A 22,388-nucleotide genomic window follows, 5' to 3' on the forward strand; every position below is an offset into this window, starting at 1 on the left:
AGTTTATCTTGAGCAGAAGGGACCGGAAAATTCGCGGGTTCAATGACCTCTGGGATGAACTTTATAGTTCTACGTACACTCGGTCAAATGTCACCTTCTCATTGGCTGCTGTCTTGTAAAGGTGTCCCAATGTAGCGGCCTGTGATTCGACACAGCTTCGGTTGAGTGTTTCTCACTGGCCCAGAGTCATCCAGGTGAGTTGTGAGCCAATAGCAGAGGCAGCACTGAGGTGTAACTATATGAATTTTAGGCTTTCGTCAAATGAATCCGCAAATTTTTCCGGTCTCTAACAATTCCTTTTTTTTCCCTTCAAGTATTTATGTAACCTACAAATGTTCTGCCTCTCTGCGTGTGAAGTTTCACTTCGAACGCAGGTGGTGGCCACACGTCCATGTTTTTTTTTGTAGAAGTTCCGAACTAGAGATGTGTAAGTTTATTCCGAGAAGAATAATAACTTTCCCGAACTTGCCTCAGCGCTAAGACGGCGAATAGCGTCCCCTGAGGACACCATTTTGAATATCTGTCCCACCATCTTGATTTCTTTAAAACTAAATCTTCCCTAAAATCACTTCCAGGCAAAAGGATGGACTGGTTCCCGCAGTAGAGCATTGGCGATTCCTAGGGACACCTGTATTTCGCGAATACATTTCGTGTCAAGGTATTTCACAAAATACTGTAACTTTTCTCCTGTGGTTATTGGCTGAGGTCGGTGAGAGGTGTCGTCCCGCTCTTGACGGGGCCAATGAGAATGTGGTCACCGTACTGCTGCACCCTCACAATTTGCCATGACTCTTAGAAAAAGCTTCAGTGTTTTGTGAAGTACCTTGAAACGAAATGAAATCGCGAAATACAGGTGTCCCTAACGATTACTTCCCAAGTACACTGTTTTTTTTTTGTAAATGGAATAAAAAATATACCCATGAAAATTTGTACATGTACTTGGAAACAACTGTATCGCTACGAAATATTGTTCGCAGCTATACTTACTGGATTCATATTGTTTAAGCATTCATGCTTTGTGCTGTACCAGTCACTCTAATAGTTAAAATTTATTTGAAAACCGTTCCTTGAATAGCTCTCCAGTAATAACAGCGCACATTAATAAGCATGATACAACCAAATTAAGGCAAATTTCTGAATATTCAATTATCTTTTCCGTGTTTTTTTTTTTTAATTTTGCCTGAACGAAACATTAAAATATAAAATTATGCGCCAATTTTCGTACGAAATACTCGGTATTATCTCTAAAAACGTATTCTTCAATTCTATTTCTCAATGCTGGCAAATCATTCGCTAGCGGCTAAACGTAGACACTATCTTTTATCAAGCCACAAAGAAAAAATATCGCATGGCGTTATGTCATGTGAACGTGGAGACCAGCTAAAAAGAGCTCTGTCGTCTCGACCATTACGACCAATCCAACGGCCAGGGACTTCGACGTTCAACCACTCTCGAACAATGAGATTCCAATGGGGAGGGGCTCCATCCTGTTGCCAAATAAAGTTTACAGTTTCACCCTCTACTAATTGGGGAAAGAGTCATTCTTTCACGCTGTAAGCGAGAAAACAACAAAGCAGTACTCGCTCATGCGCTTATCTAAAACGGTTTAAGTTACTCTTTAATTGTGACTTTGAACCAAAACTCTACTATTATATCGGTTACTATTAAAATTTATAACTGGGACATTTTTTTTTGTGGAATACTGTATTTTCGAGAGAAGTACATGGCCCTATACATGACACAGTCGTGGATAAAAGAATTTATTTCGGGAGGTGATTGGATGAAAATAAAACAACCTAAAACAAGAACTTTTGAATCCAAAATAACTCACGTCGACAACAGCGGGTTTGGACAGGTACTTCATCATTTCCAACATTCAAAACTTCCTTTCTGATTCGTGACTCCAGATGTTGTAAAAGTTCACCGTGCATTACCTAAAAATAACATACTGCCTTCACTGAGATCTCGCTTTTTTTTTTTTCGTAACTTCAGATAACTTCAGGGAGAATGGTGACATATCCCCTCTATCTTCAAACCCCCTAACCTTTTCCACCCTGAATCCGGCACTGAAGTGACACAGTCAATACTAGTAGTAGTTCGATTGACTTCGTAAATTTTAATCCCTAACTAATATTTAATATTTGAAATGTAATCGATAGCCTAACAGTTAAATAATACAAAACTTAGATAGTTATGCAAAAAATTTTCGAAGTTAATACAACGAATTCATTATTGCAAAAGATTTATTGTTTTTTTCTTTTTTTCCCCCCTTTAGTTCACTTTGAGACATTCAGTATCTACATCTCTAGTGACACTATCCTCTTTGGATTCCAAACCAGTGATTAAAATAATGTGTTTGGTTATGCAAGATACACGTATATTTATTAAACACACGAAATGACCACGACCGTTTGTGCTCATACGCAACTTAAAAAAAAAAATCCATTGGTTTCACCTTTGCTACCTACCCAAAATTTTATGGAAATCTAATCAACGGTTCGAAAGTTATCGTCGGACGAAGTCGCGTACAAACACGTGGTATACATAGTTGTTGCGGAAGACCTTTGCTTCGATTCCGTCGATTAGCGAGCTCGATTTCGAATGTAATTGCGTGGGACGATGATGGCCCATTCCCGTGTTCAGGACCTTTACCGTGGGGGGGAGGGGGGAGAGGGGGGGGGGGGTGTGTGTCTTTGCACCGTCGGCACTTGGACGGGCGCGGAAATAACGTTCGGCTGTTTTTCCAAAATTCGCGCCCCTTCGTGGCTCGTTCGGTCCGCGCGGAGAGGAAGCTTCATCTATATGGTAATGAGCTTGTGGCACGGGGTGTTTACGGGAATCCGTTCGGCCCGACGACGTTTTTTTTTTTTTTTTTTTTTTTTTGCAGGCGACGATACGCACATCGCCCGCAGGTTAGCGATTCGATGCGCTGACCCCCCCCCCCCTCCCCCACCCCCATCCACAAAACTGCCCTCCCCTCCCTTTTACATCCAACCCAATCCCTCATAGTAGCATAGAAGTGTAAATACGGGTGATCTGCAAAAAAGAAGCCTTGCTTGCTGTGTAAAATTCCCACCGCCAGGAGCGCTCTGTGACGGGGATCGAGAACTACTGTCTGCTTCAGATTTAACTCTCTCTCGGAGATTAATTTTTGGAAATTCAAACGAATCGCCTGTGTCCTTTTGTGCGCGCGGCAATGCTTCAGTGCAGACAAGACAGTCGGCAAATGCGGGTGGCAAACTTAGAAACATCCCTTTGTGTGATCGGGGTAGTGTTTGAAAGTTACGGGCGCGATATATAGCGCGGACTGTAATGAACTAGTTATTTAATAAATTCACAGAAATCATTAACATTCATGATATGTCAGTTGAAATGTTTGTTACGAAACTAAATGTTTGTATTAAATAATAAATGATATTAAAAAGTTATATATTTTTTAAATGTGTTTTTTTTCCATGGAAATGCGTTACTACCTGATCGCTTCTATGATAATTATTGAGGGAAATTAATTTTAACAGGTGTAATTAAGTCCATATTTTGAATTAAGATTATATTTTAAACAGAGGAGGTTAACGTTCAGCTTACTGCAAATGTATCAATAGTTTTATATACGTAAAAAAAAATAGAATAATGCAAAAGAATCCAATTTTAGTTTGACGTAAACTATTAATTTCGCTCGAACGCAAAGCATATGTTTAAGAGGACCGCCTAGTCAGAGGGCTGTATCTGTGCTAGCGAGGCGGGATGATAAGAGCGACGCTCGCTGGTGCTTCTAGCGCGGTGTCTCCTCTGGACTGGCGCGCAGTCTTCTCGTCGTGCACTGAGCGGCGACCGTAACATTATACGGCTGAAGAAATGAATGTAAGTCCCATGAGTGGTTTTTTCCATTTTTACCGGGCGTCTCATGTCTAAAAAAGAACTCCGAATACACGCTTGTTAGCCTTAAACAACTATCCTAAAAAAATACAATTTTCAAAAAGAAATACGGAAACCAAACTACTGATCAGCCCTCGGTGTGATCTTGAAGGTTTTTCGTGAACAGATCGCACTCGCGATATCCTGAGCGGTTTTCAAATCTCGCGGTTTCTTCTGAAGCTCTTGTGTGTTTCCGGGTTGGTGCATTATTTCGAGGTTGGTAATGGCGCAGGGATAAGAGCTTCAGATAAGAGCTTCTGCAGGCCCTATCTGGTGTCAGCCTCCCTGCTCCGACCTTTAAAGGCTTTAGGCGGTGATGGCGATAGCGCATGCCGTGCGGGTAGCCGATACCTCCAGGCCGATAGCGCCGAGCCCCGTTTACACGGTCCTCGGCTGCGATGGGGGAAAAATGGCGGCCGTAAAATGAGAAAGGATCCTGGTCATTTTTTTAACTTCTCATAATGCATTTGAAAATTCGACTGTTATACCTTCATATAATTAAATTAATGTCTCATAACTCAACGCTGAGCGGTAAAAATAGAGAGGTAACATTAATCACGGTTCTGTATCAAAACACCAAAATTAAAAGAAAGTGTAGTTTTTTTCTTCAAAAGTGTTTGAATACCGGACCTGCACCAAAATATTAGCTACTGTGACTAAACATTTTTTTCTACGCAATCACTGTTCAAAACAATTCAAAATAAAATCAAATATGCTGTAATTTAATGGTAAGAAAGAAAATATGTGGAATATTTGCGCGGCAGCAATTTTTACTAGATTAACTTTGACTACTCACGCTTTATATATATATATATATATATATATATATATATATATATATATATATATATCGCTACCTTAGCTCGTTATTTGATTAGTTAACCATCTCTTCAAATCTTGGCATTTTAAGTAAGGTTTTCTTTTTTAATCTCCGGTGTATAAGTTACTGCTAAAACATTAATATCTCACGTGTTTATCGACCTGTTAATGTTGATTTATTACTGTTTTCTCGCTGCAGTCTGTGTCATGCAATTTGTCCATATCTGAAACCGTGATTTGATTCAGCGAAGAGTTTCAAATTGCGGCGACAAGTAAATTTATGGCGATGGCTCTCTTGCATCTCGTGTTTCGTAGCGAAATTCATCACCAGGTATTTACTTAGTGTTATGTAACATTTGTTGAATGGCACGCGAGTGTTCGTGAATGATATCAATGATGATGATTGAAAGCTCACAATTAACGCTTGGTAAAATAACTGTTGGCAAAATGTGAGACCGAAAAAAAAAATTGGTTGTCTGTAAAGTCGGTTTACGGACGATAGTTTAACGTGAAAAGTCATAACAAAACATTGATGAAATGATTGCATACTTTTAGGGAATAAAATTGAATCATTTTTATTGAATTATCACTTTTTTGTATGGATACAAAGGAGTGAAATGAAATCTACAATTTAATTGTTAAATTTACTTTTATTTGCTTTCATTAATTCAAAAATGTTTATTACTTTAACGAAGAGATTATTTTAACTATAACTTTTATACATGTTTCCTATTTAACTTCTTCCAATCTGTGTTATTCTGTCAAGGATAGGACGATGATAGGAAAAGTAGGAAACGAATGGGAGTGTTTCAAGTTTAATGTGCCTCGAAAAAGTCAAATCTATGGTTGTTCCAATCGAGTGTAAGAGAGATAGATGCGGCGCAAGCGTACAATGAGCGTAACGGGACAATGTGCGTAACGGGACAATTTTTCGTGCGTGCAGCCGACGTTCATCGATTTATTAGACGTCACGCCAAAAATCGAAAATAACCATTGTAATAAATTTACAGAAACAGCGTTCGAATCAGGACGATGAAAATAAAATCAAACCACTGATTTGACGTTTGAGGCCTAGTCTTACGGCTCCCGCCTACCCGGGCACACACACGGTGCGCAGTGCTTCAGAAGAAACAGCGCTATTTGTAAACTTCTCAAGATATCCGAGTGATGTCTGTTTACGAAAAGCATTTAATAACGCACTGTTTTTTTTACCACGTTTTTACTAACTCGCTTTCTTGTATGTCTGTTCGTCTGTTCGGTACGAATTTTGCAATCGATTTCAAACTAACTTCCCGATGAGCTATAGAGACTTGAGAAACTTTAAGCATAGCTCATTAACCGGATGACAATGCACACACAAGACTAAAAAGCAGAAAATAATTTCCAAAAAAAATGTAATACCTATACAACGTTTCTAAAATGGACTAAGCATAATATAAAATAATTGGTCTCAGCCCCATACAGATTCCTATCCAAAACAAAATTTCCTGAAAATGTGGGATTGTGAATTTTTAATACCTATGAAAATACTTGTAAGATTTAAAACAAAATAAGTGGGGCGCAAGCAATTGACAATAGTAAGGAGTGTAGGAAAAACAATATCATTTACAGTGCAATAAAATTGTTAGTGACTTAGGTAAACAATTCGTGTATCCATTATCTATTGCATGCGCCCCACATTTTCCGTTTTAAATATTACAAGTATTTTCATATGCAATAAAAATTCACAACCACAAATTTTCAGAACAAATTGTTTGGAGATAGGAATCTGTATAGGGAAATAAACCTGCATGGGGCTAGGAAGATTTTTTTTTTTTTACTTTTTAATCGGTTTTAAAAATGTGGTGTATTAATTTTTTTATTTAAAAATTTTCTCTAATTTTTAGAAGAGTGAAAATGGCTAAAACGCGTTTTTTTTTTCCATTACATGATAAATTTTAGGCATGAAACATCCTGTACAGATTCTTGAAAGTACCGAAGGGACCTGAGTTACATACCTTTACCTTCATTTCTCCGGCGTATAATGTAAAGTCGAAAACTTTAATTCACATAGTTCCCCTATGCACAACGAGAAGACTGCGCGCAAATCCACAGCCCTGCGCTTAGAGGCGACACCGCGCTAGAAGCACCAGCGAGCGTCGCACTTATCATCCTGCCTCGCTGACACAGGTACATCCCTGACTAGCGCGGGTCTATTAAATCACACACCTTGGAGAAAAAAAAAATTGTGTGCTTCGTTGTTGAATAAAAAAAGTTATCCTCTAAAGCTTTTCACACCGTTCGGCCATTTGTAATGTACGATACATTAAAAAAAAAAAAAAAGCGAAGAAAGAGGTGTTTTTTTTAAGCGAAAGTAGGTGAGCTCTGTTTAAAAGAAAAGCTTTTCCATGGCCAGTCATCCCACTAAAAGGTTAAGGGATTGTGTACATGCACTTCCGCTGCTATTAGGGTTAAAAATTTAGGTCGGGAAAGAAATGAGAGTAGGTACACCAGCGTCTGCAGAAAAAAAGCGCGACTATATTTAGAAACCCTAAGTGTTTGGAGTAGCTGCAAGCTTAACGATTAGCTGGGTATTTTTTTTTATATGTGTTTGGGGCTTACAACTTGAACCCTCGTCTCGTCAGAAGGTTTATTTTTCTCGACCTGAATTTTTTTTTCTTGCGGCTTTTTAAAAGGTTTTTACTAAATTCTCGTGTGTTTATGGATAGCGTGCGTCTAAATAAAATTTTTGAAATAAGAATTTGGTAAATAAATTTTCTTCTTGTATGTAATCAAGAATGATATGTTTCTAGTTTTTACTTCTAAGGAAAATAAACTGAAATATGCCATCTTGGTTTCAACCTTTTTTTGCCAAGAAAATTTTATATGATTTAATATTGAAAAATTTGGCTCTATTAGATTATAGTACCAAATTTAATGTAATACCTTGTAATTTATTGTGACTGACTTCTATAAATAGTTTCTCCTATCAAATAATTGGCATTTAGTGGTGTTTTGTTTTTTTCTTTCAGAATGAACACAACTTTAAAAATACTCTTAAGGGGCACTATATATTTTGGTCTAAGAAAAGTTAACAAATAGTAATGTTAAAAATATTCTTAAAACTTAATATTTATAAGTATAGAAAATAAAATTAATAATGTAAACAAACCAAGTACATAGTACTAATCTGGCAACAGTAGGTGCCATGTACTCTGTTCTACAAAAAACTAAGCGAGGGATCTAAATTAACAGGAGCAACTATCGACTTCTCACCAAAACAAAATATGTCAGTTCTTTTATTTTTGTAAGTAGTTTTCTATTTTGTTTGAATTTATGTTTCAGCATTAAGGGGGTGCATCCCATTACAGGTTATGATTTTGTATTTATATTAATCACTGATCAAATTTTATACTTTTACAATTATTGTTTAACTTTCACGAAATAAAAATATATACACAGTGCATACTTTTTGCATAATTAGCTGCCAAAGTTACATTTTTGACATTTTTGGGTTGTACAAATAAGGAGAATTTAATATAATGCAGAACTGAATTTTTTTTAGGTTTAACTGCAGTGCCACTGGTTTCTTCATAATATGGTTTGCATTTCTATCACAAAAACTCTTTTCATGTTTCTTGGCTGTCAAAATCGTAACAAATTTGAGAATTTTGAAATGCCAGGTAAAATTAATTAATATTTTCTGAAAGAAATTCAAACAATTTCTTGAAGTAGCCAGTGGCATTGCAGTCAAACCAAAAAAGTTTAAGTTCTTCAATAAATTAAATTCTCCTTATTTGTACAACCCAAAAATGTTAAAAATGTAACTTTGGCAGCTAATTATGCAAAAAGTATGCGCTGTAGATATTTTTTTTTCATTTCGTGAAAGTTAAACGATTGAAAAAGTCTACCAGTTTATCTGTAATTACTGTAAATATAAAATCTTCACCTGAAATGGGAGGCGCCCTCTTAACGAAGCAACTGCAGTAACCTAAGACCAAAAATAATACGAACGCGTATGACACAATTGAGTCGTCTCACTGTTCAGCAGCCGATAAGCAGGTGAAATTTTGTTCCAATATGTAGAGGACTGTGGAGTCTATCCTGGAATATAAGTGACAGGCAGGGGCGCAACAACAAAATTTCCAAAAGGGGGGGGGGGCAATAAACCTTTTTATAAAGAATCATCGATCCCCCTATTGAAGCGGGGGGTCCGGGGGTCCTCCCCCGGGAAAATTTGTATTTCAAGGTGGAAAATGTTGCTATTTAAGCAGTTTTATTATCTACAAATTGATTACACAGCACTTTCTTTGCCCCCGTTTGCCCCCACTTCAGGGTTTCAGAGGGGGGCAAAATACCCTTGCCCCTCCCTGTTGTTGCGCCCCTGGTGACAAGATATTGACGCCGGTTCAATAACCTCCAAGATAAACTCCACGATCCTCTGCATACTCGCGCCAAAACGTCACATGTTCATTGGCTGCCGACTTTGATTGAGGGTTCTCTATTTGGCCCATAGTACTTCCGATTTCCAGTGAACTTTTTACCAATAAGCAGCACAAATGTTTACACTGTAAAATAATGTTCTACTTCTAACAAGGAAAATCCTTGTAAACTCAGTTGCCAACGATATCACTTGTAAAACTGCAAGACAGAACTTTGTACAATTGCAAACAGTATCACTGAGAGAAAGTTTTGTTTGTCTCAACAAAATATTTGTTTGTATATGGCGAAATAAATATATTTTGTTAATTCAGACAAATATTTTGTAGTAGGAAAGATTCTGTTGACCCAACAAAATGATTTTGTTACCGCAAATGTATATTTGGTTAGGTGTAACATATAATTTTTGTTACTTACCGAGTTTGGTTAAGCTAACAAAATTTTTGGTACCACCAAGTAAATATTTGTATCGCCATATATAATAAAATATTTTTGATTCACACAAACCTTTTTCTCTGTGTACAAAGCTCTGCAAGTGATATCACTGGCATTTTAATATTCCAAGGACTAACTTTGCAAAATAATAAAAAAAATATTTACAGTGCAATTATTTCAAGTTTAAGCATATCACACGAAAGGTAGCGACAAATTTCCCGATTATCTATGTATAGAGACCGGAAAAATTAACGGATTCATTTCACGACAGCCTAAAATTCATATAGTTATTTATACCTCAGAGCTGCCTCTGCTATTGGCTCACAACTCACCTGGACGACTCAGGGCCAGTGAGAAACATTCAACCGTAGCTGAGTTGAATTACACACCGCTACATTGGGACACCTTCACAAGACAGCAGCCAATGAGAGCGTGACATTTGACCTAGTGTACGTAGAACTATAAAGTTCATCCTAGATGTCATTGAACCCTATCTATGTATAGAGAACTGAAAAATTCGCGTGTTCATTTCGTGTTATGCTAAAATTAAAATAATTATACCTTAGTGCTGCTTCTGTTATTGGTTCACTGTTAATCTGGAGGACTGAGGGCCAATTATAGACCCTCACTCATAGAAGTGTCGAATCACAGGCCACCCAGTCGAGACGACCCACAAGTCAACAGCCAATGAACAGTTGGCATTTACCCGAGTGTATAGAGGATATTGGATTCTATCCTGGAGGTCTTTGAACCCGCGAATTTTTCCGGTCTCTATCTATGTATTATCTTTGAACCACAGAAATTCCCTCCCTCCCACCAACCCGAATCCATAAGAATCTGTCTACATCGAGATTGGTGTAGACGCGGAATCGTTGAGTCCTTGCGGTGGCGGGTCGTGTCGCAGATATGGATTGCGATGATTGGTTCGTTCCGCTCCCCTCCCTACCGGCGGCCATGCGTCGCCCCGATGACCGATAATCGCCCCAGGCGCGGGGCTAATCATAATCATCAGTTAGTTCCTCCTCCCCCTCAGCGTTGATTATGCGGCTTTGCCCGTTCACCCGCGACCTTGGCGCTCCAGGTGACTGTTCCGCCTAGTCAGAGGGGTGTATCTGTGCTAGCGAGGCGGGATGATAAGCGCGATGCTCGCTGGTGCTTCTAGCGCGGTGTCTCCTCCGGACTGGCGCGCAGTCTTCTCGTCGTGCATCGAGCGGCGACCGTAACATTACACGGCGGAGAAATGAAGATAAAGGTGTAATGCAAGTCCCTTGAGTGCTTTCAAGACTCTGTACCTGGAGTTTCATGCCTATAAACTATTTTAAGAACACGTGTTTTAGCCATTTTAACTCTCCTACACTGTTTGAAAAATTCACCCAATTTTACGAAGAACGCTGGTTATTAATTATCCAGTTACGGTTATCTTCCTAAGTTTAGGGGTGTTAAGTCCACCCACTTTGAAAAATAATAATAATCTTATTATAGTAACAAAAAAATTGAAAAACCTTTTAAGTCTACAGCAAAAACCTGTTCTTCGATGTGTGTTTTACCGTGTTTACAACGTAACACAAGTGGGAAGTTGGAATCCGACGTAGTTTCTCTGAAAATGCAGTTATCTGATATTACGTATAACTCTTCATTTATTTGAGGTTAACTCTTCGTTTAACAGTCCGTTTATTTAGTGTAATTTGTAGAGACCGGAAAAATTCGCGGGTTCAATGACCTCCAGGATAGTTTCCAATATCCTCTACACACTCGGGCAAATGCCAACTGTTCATTGGCTGCTGACTTGTGAGTCGTCTAGACTGGGTGGCCTGTGATTCGACACTTCTATGAGTGAGGGTCTCTAATTGGCCCTCAGTCCTCCAGATTAACAGTGAACCAAAGACAGGAGCAGCACTAAGGTATAATTATTTAAATTTTAGCATAACACGAAATGAACCCGCGAATTTTTCATATCTCTATTAATTTGTAACAGTGTAAAATCAGTTTTAGAACGAAATATGAAAACAGAACACTGTCACAACAAATTAACAATGCGAAGATAAGACCTCCACTGTTTCATTGTTTGCCACTCCAGATAATATCATAAAAATAAAAACCTAGTTTTGTCGTACGGAATTGATAACTCTTTTGTTTAACTTTCTGTTTGCATACCGCAGTTTCGGACACACCATTCATTACAAACTTAAATTTACTGACGCGCGGTGCATTTATCACATTTAAAAATAATTCATAAAACAGATTTCGTGTTTTATCAAGTTTGTGAAATTGTACATCGACCACGAAGGGTGTGGTAGTATTGTGGAGGGGGTAGGGGGTGAGCGAATATTCAATAGAATTGCGTGTCCACTCTGTACTAGTCGGTTACAGAAGCCGCTACATGAAAATTTTTTTCGGGATTGGCAAGGGGGGGAGGTGATATTTTAAACATATATATAGATCATGTGTATTAAAAAAAAATTGGTTGTCTGTAAAGTCGGTTTACGGACGATAGTTTAAAGTGACGTCATAACAAAACATTGATGAAATGATTGCATACTTTTAGGGAATAAAATTGAATCATTTTTATTGAATTATCACTTTTTTGTATGGATACAAAGGAGTGAAATGAAATCTACAATTTAATTGTTAAATTTACTTTTATTTGCACTCATTAATTCAAATATGTTTATTACTTTAACGAATAGATTATTTTAACTATAACTTTTATACATGTTTTCTATCTAACTTCTTCCAATCTGTGTTATTATTTTAAGGATAGGACGATGATAGGAAAAGTAGGAAACGAATGGGAGTGTTTCAAGTTTAATGTGCCTCGAAAAAGTCAAATCGATGGTTGTTCCAATCGAGTTGAAGAGAGCTAGATGCGGCGCAAGCGTACAATGAGCGTAACGGGACACTTTTTCGTGCGTGCAGCCGGCGTTCATCGATTTATTAGATATTGTCACGTCAAAAATGACATAACTATTGACACAAACACACTGACATATATACCTACAGTTGTAGCCGTAAGCGACGTGGCATCTCACACAGTAACATACTGTCCTTACTGATATTCTGATATTTTGCAAAAAAGGTTTTCCATAGCATTGTTGGGAGGGGTACATTGGCGTAGATCTGCTCCCCCCCCCCCCCCCCCCCTTTTTCAAACCCCAACCCTCCCACGGATTGAAAAGCACGTCTCTAAGAGTGGGCCCCCCTGCTTGCGCTTGCGAAATCGTAACTGTGAAATGGGAATGGTAAACTTTATCCCTCTGGCCCCTTCCCCCTTCCAGGGAATCCCAACAGATTTTCGTCCATGCGAAAAAAAAAGGAGGGATATTCCCTGCTTCTGCCACTGAGTAGGTGCGTTATTGACTGTTTGATCCTGAAAGTCGGTCTTGCAATGGTGGGGAGTGGGGGGAGGTAGGGGGATAGGAGGAGACTAGGAGGAGGGGTGGGGGTCAAGTGTCGCGCCGAGAGCCAATCAATATGGAGCGTGCTGGACCCGTCCCTGCTGAGTCACTAGGAACTGGTCTCGCGCCCTGGTCGGGTATGACGTGGTCCTTTCGTCTCTCCGACCACCCGCCCTTCATGTTCCTCTCTCTCTCTCTCTCTCTCTCTCTCTCTCTCTCTATCTCTCTCTCTCCCCCCTTCTTCTTTCCCCAAGTCTCACTCGCTACTACACTGTCAATTTTTTTTGTAAATGGAACAGAAATATTCACGTGAAATTAAAAAAAAATATTCGGAAGGTTATTTTTTTTTTTAATTCACGTGAAAACGCAGACCGTGTCACTACAGTGACACTTGGTTCGGATTCCTACCCGGGCATTTCATGCTCTGTGTTGTCCCGGCACATACAACATATCTCTCTCTCTCTCTCTCCCTCTCTCCCCTTCTTCATTCTCTAAGTCTCGCTCGCTCTACGCGGTGTATTTTTTTTTGTAAACGGAACAGAAATTATCTTTGAAAAATTTGTGCAATGGGAGTGCATGACTTGAAGTAGGCTTTTGGACATACGCCATTGCTTAGCACACGTATGTCTGCAGAAGAAAACTACAAAAAAACACAAATGGAAAAAAAAACACAAATTAAGAAAAAATTGCTGTTTTCAGGATTTAACGCCACACAATATTCCACAACAGGAATATGGTCAACAAACAAGGAAAAAACAAAGAAAAATGGACTAACAGAACGAAAAAACCCCCCACAAATGATGACAGCACAAAAATTCCGAACCCAAAAAAATTCAACACAACAGTTGAAACGAGACAAAAAACACAGCAAAACGAAAAGACGAAACAAACACAATAGTTTTCCAAAAAACAAAAAAAAAAAAAAAAAAGAGAAACGAAAAAACCCCCACAAATGATGACAGCACAAAAAATATTGAACCCAAAAAATTCAGCACAACTGTCAAAACGAGACAAAAACACGACCAAACGAAAAGACGAAACAAACACAACAGTTTTCAAAAACAGAAACAAGCGACGTTTCGGGAACTGCTATCTGCTCCCGTCCTCAGGCAGAGACGCACATGGTACGGAAACACAGGTGCGTCGGAACAGAAATATTCATGTGAAATTAAAGATATTTTTGGTAGTATGTACATTTACGTGAAAAACAGACTGTATCACTAGAGTGACTCTGGGTTCGTATTTTTTACCTGGTCATTCATTCATGCTCTGTGATGTCTCAGTACCTCCAATGGTTATTTGTAAACAGTTCCCTGAATATCTTTCCAGTATGAACTGCGCACATGATAAACATGATGCAACTAAAAAATATCAAATCGTTGAATATTCGATAATATTTTTTTTTACCCCGTGGTTTAGAAAAAAAATTGTGTGTGCTTGAAAGAAACACCAATTGAAATATAAAATATTGCGCCAGTTTTCGGTAGAAATACTCAGTATTATCTCGAAAAGGATATTTCGTGTATGAAAAAAAAAATAACCATAGCAATGTGTTGTACGATTTTACAATATCATTATTATTGTGGTATTACAAACTATTTCATGGCAGCCTGTTTCGAAGGGACTCTTTTGTAAAAGTACTAAAAATGTTATTTTTTTTTCCTTTGTGTGTCTGCGCCAGTGCTAATACTTATAAATCTAAACTAACCTGGAAATCAATAATAACACGTAGAGACCGGAAAAATCCGCGGATTCATTTCGTGATATTCTACAATTCAAATAATTATATCTTAGCGCTGCTTCTGCAATTGGTTCATTGTTAAGCTGGAGGACTGAGGGCCAATTAGAGACCCTCACTCATAGAAGTGTGGAATCACAGACACTCGGTCGAAACGACTCACAAGTCAGCAGCCAATGAACAGGTGGAATTCGCCCGAGTGTGTAGAGGATATTGGAGTCTATCCTGGAGGTCACTGAATCCGCGAATTTTGCATGTCTCTACTAATAACACGTCACAAACTCCTGGGTGACGGGCAGCCCTGCTGTTGCTGTGACGACAGTGCAGTTACGGCACACCCTGGCACCGTTTTTTTTTCTTCTGGGCCGAGATGGTGTCTGCTCTCCTGGCGCAGGGAAAGTTTGTATGTTGGTTGGTGTGTACGGAATGTCCCAGAACTCAGCGTCAAGCTCAGAACAGTTGATAGCCCGATTAACTGATTGAGTTCTGAATAATTAAATTTAAAAAAAACATAATATTTAGTTTTAGGCATTTGTTTTAAAAAAGTCTTAAAAATCCCCACCCTGCACAAAAATATTAAATTCCATGACTACGCATTTTTGCTAATTTCTATTGATAACAATTCAAATCAAAACCAAATATACTATCCTTTGGGGGGGGGGGGGGGGGAGAGAGAGAGAAGGGATTTTCTTGCGTTATTTAAACTGCAAAAAAATCTAATCGGGTTAATTTGGTTATTCATATTGTAAAAAAATTAAAACTATAAGCAAACAGTTGTTATTTTTAATGTGTTTACTTAGGAAGTTATTTTCTTAAATTCGCATTATTTTCAAATAACTTGCTAAGTTTAAATTGTAATTAACATGTTTTTATTAGCTTCACTTGATTTTTTTAATCCAAGGAAATTTAAGTACATTGATTTTGATCTGCTTCAGAAGCATTCGGGCATCATAGGAACCCTCTCGGGGGGTGGGGGGTCAATTGCCCCCGAAATTTTCGGTACTATGAAAATTAATCTTGTGGTTAATTTTCAGGATTTTATAAAAAAATGTAATTCGACACGAACTTAAAAGTAAAAAGTCAAATTATATTTTCAAAAACTAGAAAGGATGATGTTGTATGAACTAAAAAGTATAAAATAATCTTTAAATGTTAATAATTTTATCAACTGCGACAGAATGAACTACAACTCGGTATAACGTAATTTTTAATAAGCTTAAAATAAGAATCAAGTAATAAACATAACAATTAATTTTAATAAAAAAAAATGCATGGGATGCTCTTCTTTCATTTTCATAGTAAAGAATAGCCATTAGTGGTAGAAAATTTATGATATCTTATATCAAGCTAGCGTTGCTCTTTTCTTTCATTTTCATAATGACTATCCTAACGAATAGACATGAGTGATAAATTTAACACAACTGATAATCAAACAGCATGTCCGTGTACATATATTTTAATTCACTGGTCCTCTATTGTAACAAAATTTTTTAAGAACACTAGCAGTTGTACTAACGAAAAATGAAAGTTTCGTAACGCTTTTTTTTATCTCGACCCAACTATAAATAAATAAGCGGGGCGATGCTGCAGCCATTGCGGAAGTGACGTAGCCCCGCAGAGCTACGGAAGCGCGTGCTAGCGGTGGTAGGGGGAATTATTGATGGTGCGGGATTTATCGCTTCGGCTTCCCCTCTCTTTCCCCCTCTTTTCTTTGCACTTTTTCTCTTTTCCACCGGGGACACCCCCTTACGGAAGCTCTGAAGCTCTGCGGTCGCTTGAATACCCCCCGCTCACCCCTTTAATGGTTCCAGGACTTACAGGGCACCCCGCCTAGTCCTGGTCTGTATCTGTGCTGGCGAGGCGGGATGATAAGCGCGACGCTCGCTGGTGCTTCTAGCGCGGTTATCTCCTCTGGACTGGCGCGCAGTCTTCTCGTCGTGCATCGAGCGGCGACCGTGACATTACACGGCGGAGAAATGAAGATAAAGATTAAATTAAAGTCACTTGAGTGCTTTCAAGAATCTCTAATGGGAGTTTGATGTTCACAAAAATAATTATTCTGAAGACTCGTGTTTTGGCCATTTTTTTCACTCTTCTGAAAATGCAGTTTCGGAAGCGAAATACTGAAATAGAAGTACGCAAATGCCCTCAGCGTATATTTAAGCTCGGATATCTTGAGCAGAGTTTTCAAATCGCGTGGTGTTTGTTCGGAAGCTCTGCGCACCGTGTGTGAACGGACGGACGGTGAGGTGATGGTGCTTTTGGATTCCAGCCTCAGGTTTGCAAAACAAGTTTCATTGCCTGGTAGTCGTCGGCGTCAGAACAACTGCCTCTCGCCGCAGAGCAATCACATTCGCCACCGGATCCTGGGACCTCTCTCTCTCTCTCTCTATTTCTCTGTATCTATATGGGATATATATATATATATATTTTTATTCACTTCGCCTCCTGGAGCACTAACGAGGGTAGCCTTTTTGACATGACAACGTCTAATAAATCGATCAACGCCGGCTGCACGCACAAAAAAGTGTCCCGTTACGCACATTGTACCGTTACGCTGTGTCCCGTTATGCTCATTGTACGCTTGCGCCGCATCTATCTCTCTTCCACTCGATTGGAACAATCATCGATTTGACTTTTTTCGAGGCACATTAAACTTGAAACACTCCCATTCGTTTCCTACTTTTCCTATCATCGTCCTATCCGTAACAGAATAACACAGGTTGGAAGAAGTTAAATAGCAAACATGTATAAAAGTTATAGTTAAAATAATCTCTTCGCTAAAGTAATAAACATATTTGAATTAATGAGTGCAAATAAAAGTAAATTTATCAATTAAATTGTAGATTTCATTTCACTCCTTCTTTGTATCCGTACAAAATAGTGATAATTCAATAAAAATGATTCAATTTTTATTCATAAAAGTATGCAATAATTTCATCAATGTTTTGTTTATGACGTTGTCACGTTAAACTATCGTCCGTAAACCGACTTTACAGACAACCAATTTTTTTTTTTTTCCATCCCGGGAACTCTCGGGCGAAGAACTGGACTCTTTGAGCCGCCGAGAGGTGATCCCCGTGACTCTCGCGGGAGGGAGGTTGTTCATCGACACCTCCAGCATCATCGCCCCAGAGGCCTCCCTCTGTTGATTGCATTCCTGTCCTCTGCGAGTTTCCTTTTTTCTATCTGTTGTCCCGTCTCCCACCACTCGTCTTTGATTTGCACCGGGTCCTTTTTTTTTTTGACAACTAGTAGGTAGTGCTCTCCCCGGAGACCACAAGCGAGAAAGACCATCCCTCCTCTGCGGGTGAGATTTTTTTTTTTTTGGGACACGAGATATTCCATCTCCCGACCCAGTCCCTGAAGGACTTCCGAGGCCCTCAACCAGAGATGAAGGGAAGGAGTCCTCGGAAGGCCACTGAAAAGTCCCGGAAAAAAAAAGGTCCCGAAATAGAACATAGAAACAGTAACGTGTGCAGGAGGTCCGCGAAACTTTTTTTTGGTTGATGATGTGTAGGGCATTGCATATTTCGCGAAAAGATTCCGAGACCAGTTATAAGTAGAGACCGGAAAAATTCGCGGTTAAATTTCGCGATAGGCTAGAATCCAAATGTGTTTTAACTTTTTGCTGCTTCAGTGATTGGATTACAGGTTGTCTGAAGGACTCTCAGCCAATGAATAGTCCTCAACGAATTAAGTATCGAATCAAAAGCATTTTAGTTAATAGGTGTCACGAGTCAGTAGCCAATGAGCAGAAGTAATTTTTCCCGAGTGCATAGAGGATCTTGGAGTCTATCCTGTAGGTCAATGAATTCGCGAATTTTTCCGGTCCCTAGTTATAAGTTAAAACACGGTAGCATCGTCTGTGTTTCGTGACTGGACGGATTCCTCTCGGGCACATGTCGATTGTTACAACACCGATCACAGCGATTCAATTGCGAAAGTAAGCGCGGTCTACAGTGGCTCGGTCGAACAAGGCTTCGACTTCTCTCGCAGACGGCCGCCAATCACAAGGGTGAAACCTCTGGGTGCTGGTATACCTTGTTGCAGTCTGATAGGCATTCAGATTTTATTCGCAAAAAAATGCCGGCCCCTAATGATGTGTTCTGTTTGTTTTGCAGTGATTTGGTGCCTGCAAGTCCAGTAATTCCGCGCACATACTCTCATCAGGTGTGATAAGGAAAACGGTAAGTTTTAATACATCCAAGCCATGAGTAGAGACATGCAAAATTCGCGGATTCATTCAGTGATAGGCTAGAATTCAAACGCATATACCTCTTAGATAATTTTGCTATTGGCTTACTGTTAATCTGGACGAATTTCAACCAGTTATAAACCCGCAACCAAAGAAGGATCGAATCAGAGACAAACCAGCTGAGACGACTTACAAGTCGGCAGCCAATGAACTTGCGTTATTTTCCCGAGTTGACAGGGGTATGTGCAGTCTATCCTGAAGGCCATCGAAACCGCGAATTTTGCAGATCTCCAGCCATGAGGTATAGTTCCCGCTAAACGCTTTCCTTTTCAGCACGACCTATTTTTTTTTTTTTGTTTCCTGTTATCCATTTTGCAAACAAAACTTAATGTTACCGCGTTGTTTAATATTCATGATTAGAACTATGGAAATTTCGTGCGCTCATGAAGTCGCACGCTAGAACGAAAACTTTTAACTCATTCGCACTGTGTTTATGATTGGACCGCAGTTATTTGGACACGCCCCTCTACGACCGTGAGCCAACGAGATGCCTAGCTAGGAGAGAAGTAAGCGAATCAGTGGTAGAGGCATAGTGACAATTAACAAGGTTAGTATTCGCTAAGAAATTAACCTATGGGTGGTGACCCTGAAAAATTCGCTGGTTCATATCGTGTTATGCTAAAATTCAATTAATTATACCTTAGTGCTGCTTCTGTTATTGGTTCACTGTTAATCTGGAGGACTGAGGGCCAATTAGAGACCCTCACTCATAGAAGTGTCGAATCACAGGCCACCCAGTCGAGACGACTCACAACTTGTTCAAAATTGACTATCTCAACGGATCAGACTATCGGGTTTATTACTTAAAATAGCGTAGCGTCAGAAGTTGCTGCTATAAAAGAATCATTAACAGTTTTTTTTATCACACCTCGTAGGGACAGGAAAAATAGGCGGGTTCAATGACCTCTAGGATGAACTTTATAGTTCTACGTACACGCGGTCAAATGTCACCCTCTCATTGGCTGCTGTCTTGTGAAGGTGTCCCAATGTAGTGGCCTGTGATTTCGACCTTCGGTTGAGTGTTTCTCACTGGCCCGGAGTCATCGAGGTGAGTTGTGAGCCAATAGCAGAGGCAGCACTGAGGTGTAACTATATGAAATTTAGGCTGTCGTGAAATGAATCCGCGAATTTTTCCGGTCTGTAACACCTCGTAACTTATTTTAAGTTTGAATTCAAACAGTGCGCCGCGGGCGTTCAGTGGTCGGAGCATATCCTTCCGCCAAGCGCGATCAGTGTTCTATTTCCCCTAGGGGGTAGCACCCAGATTGTCAGGAAGTGTGAAATGTGGTGAACATTTGCCGTGAGCCTGTGGGTTTTCTCCGGGTGCTCCCATTCCCCTTCACCTACGTATTCATTCGCGTCATCCCCCGTCGTCTTAATTTCCCTACACGTTATTAGTATTATAATTTAATTAATTAATTGAACGGAAATGCGTGAACTTTTGCTTTAAGTTTGTTAAAAAAATTTTTATTTCTGAAAAACATCTGAACGCCCAATTAGACTGCAATAAGGTATGCCCGTGCCAACGGTTTTCTTCCTTGTGATTGGCGGCCGTCTGCGAGAGAAATCGTTGCCTTATTTGGCCCGGGACATTTAGGATCAGTTTGCTTCGGCTCTGATTACTGTGATTGATTTGCTGACGTTAAACTTGTAACCTGAAAGAAACTGGACCAATCACGAAACCTAGACAATGCTAAAGTGTTTAAACTCTCAGCAAGTGTTGAAATATTTTCGCGAAAAATATTTGTTCTTCCTAATAGGTAGGGACCGGAAAAATTCGCGAATTCAGTAACCTACAGGATAGACTCCAAGATCCTCTATGCACTCGGGCAAATTACATCTGCTCATTGGCTACTGACTCGTGACACCTATTAACTAAAATGCTTTTGATTCGATACTTATTTCGTTGAGGATTATTCATTGGCTGAGAGTCCTTCAGACAACATGTAATCCAATCACTGAAGCAGTAAAAAGTTAAAGACATTTGGATTCTAGCCTATCGCGAAATGAAACCGCGAATTTTTCCGGTCTCTAATGATAACATTTTAAATTTTCAATTAATCACGAAATACAAAACAAAATTAAAAAAGCAAACATTCTTAATAAACATATCTGCGTTAATCAGGAAAAAAATTACTATCAGCATTTCATTAACCTGTTATCTCGAAATGTCAATATAAATAAAAGATAAAGGTATTTTTTTTTTGTTTCTGATTAAAACCGTGGGTTACTTCCCCCCTCCCTTTTTCTAAGATAAGAGTGCACACATACATTTCCATTAAATTTTGCATACAAATTACTTCATTAGTTCGCAGATTAGAATTTTTTTTTATATCTTTCACAGCTGTGTCGCCCTTTTTCCCGTTCCTTTAGAAAAGCATATCGGTGTGTCGTGTAAGTATTCAGTTTCTTTTATTAGTCCGTACATCATTGATTATCGTACTCGTTTTGTGTGCGATATTAATTTTTATTGAATGGCAGACGCTCTACGACGAAGGAAGAATGGGGGAAAGTATTAGGCGCTTCTTTAAGGGGCAGATATATTAACGCCAGATTGATAGAGACCGGAAAAATTCGCGGATTCATTTCACGACAGCCTAAAATTCATTAAGTTATACCTCAGTGCTGCCCTCTGCTATTGGCTCACAACTCACCTGGATGACTCCGGGCCAGTGAGAAACACTCAACCGAAGCTGTGTCGAATCACAGGCCCCTAACATTGGGACACCTTCACAAGACAGCAGCCAATGAGAGGGTGACATTTGACCGAGTTTACGTAGAACTATAAAGTTAATCCTAGAGGTCATTGAACCCGCGAATTTTTCCGGTCCCTACATATTGATTTCAACAAATTTAAAGCCAACCTTTTTTTTTCCACCTTTTAATTTTCAGAAATTGGCTTCGTCGAAGCAACGTATATAATTTCTAGGAATGCCTGAAATTTTAAGCGACTGACTGTTAGAATTTGTTTAACCCGTAAAGTCACTGGCGTTTAGTATTGAATTCATTTTTTTGAGACTGACTACAATTATTGTAATTTGACTCGTTTACACTGTTGTTAAGAAGAAAAGTGGTAGAACCACCCAAATTCCAAGTAATCTATATAAATAAAAATAATAAAAAAATCGTTCATGATCTAAATCTCCAAAAGTGCTTCACCGATTGCTTTATAATTTTGACATAACGCCGTGTCATCTCGCTGAAGATCTCAGGGTGCAGTGTCCGGGAAAATTAGGTGCCTTCGACCGGCGGTATAACTATAGACCGGAAAAATCAGCAGATTCATTCGGCGATAGGCTAGAATTCAAACACATATACCCTTTATATGATTTTGCTATTGGCTTACTGTTCATTTGGGCGAATCTCAACCAGTTATAAACCCTCAATCAAAGAAGGATCGAATCACGGA

General features: G+C 39.2%; 1 protein-coding gene across 1 annotated transcript in view; it reads left to right on the top strand.

Annotated features, from left to right (window-relative positions):
* Positions 1–22,388, top strand: part of LOC134540888 (fat-like cadherin-related tumor suppressor homolog) — an 898,605-nt gene that overhangs the window by 164,091 nt on the left and 712,126 nt on the right. The window contains 1 exon segment of the mRNA XM_063383917.1: positions 18,846–18,911. The gene's annotated coding sequence lies outside the window, so the exon portion shown is untranslated.

Source organism: Bacillus rossius, chromosome 17 (genome assembly GCF_032445375.1).
Source record: "Bacillus rossius redtenbacheri isolate Brsri chromosome 17, Brsri_v3, whole genome shotgun sequence".
In the NCBI taxonomy this organism is placed as follows: domain Eukaryota; kingdom Metazoa; phylum Arthropoda; class Insecta; order Phasmatodea; family Bacillidae; genus Bacillus; species Bacillus rossius.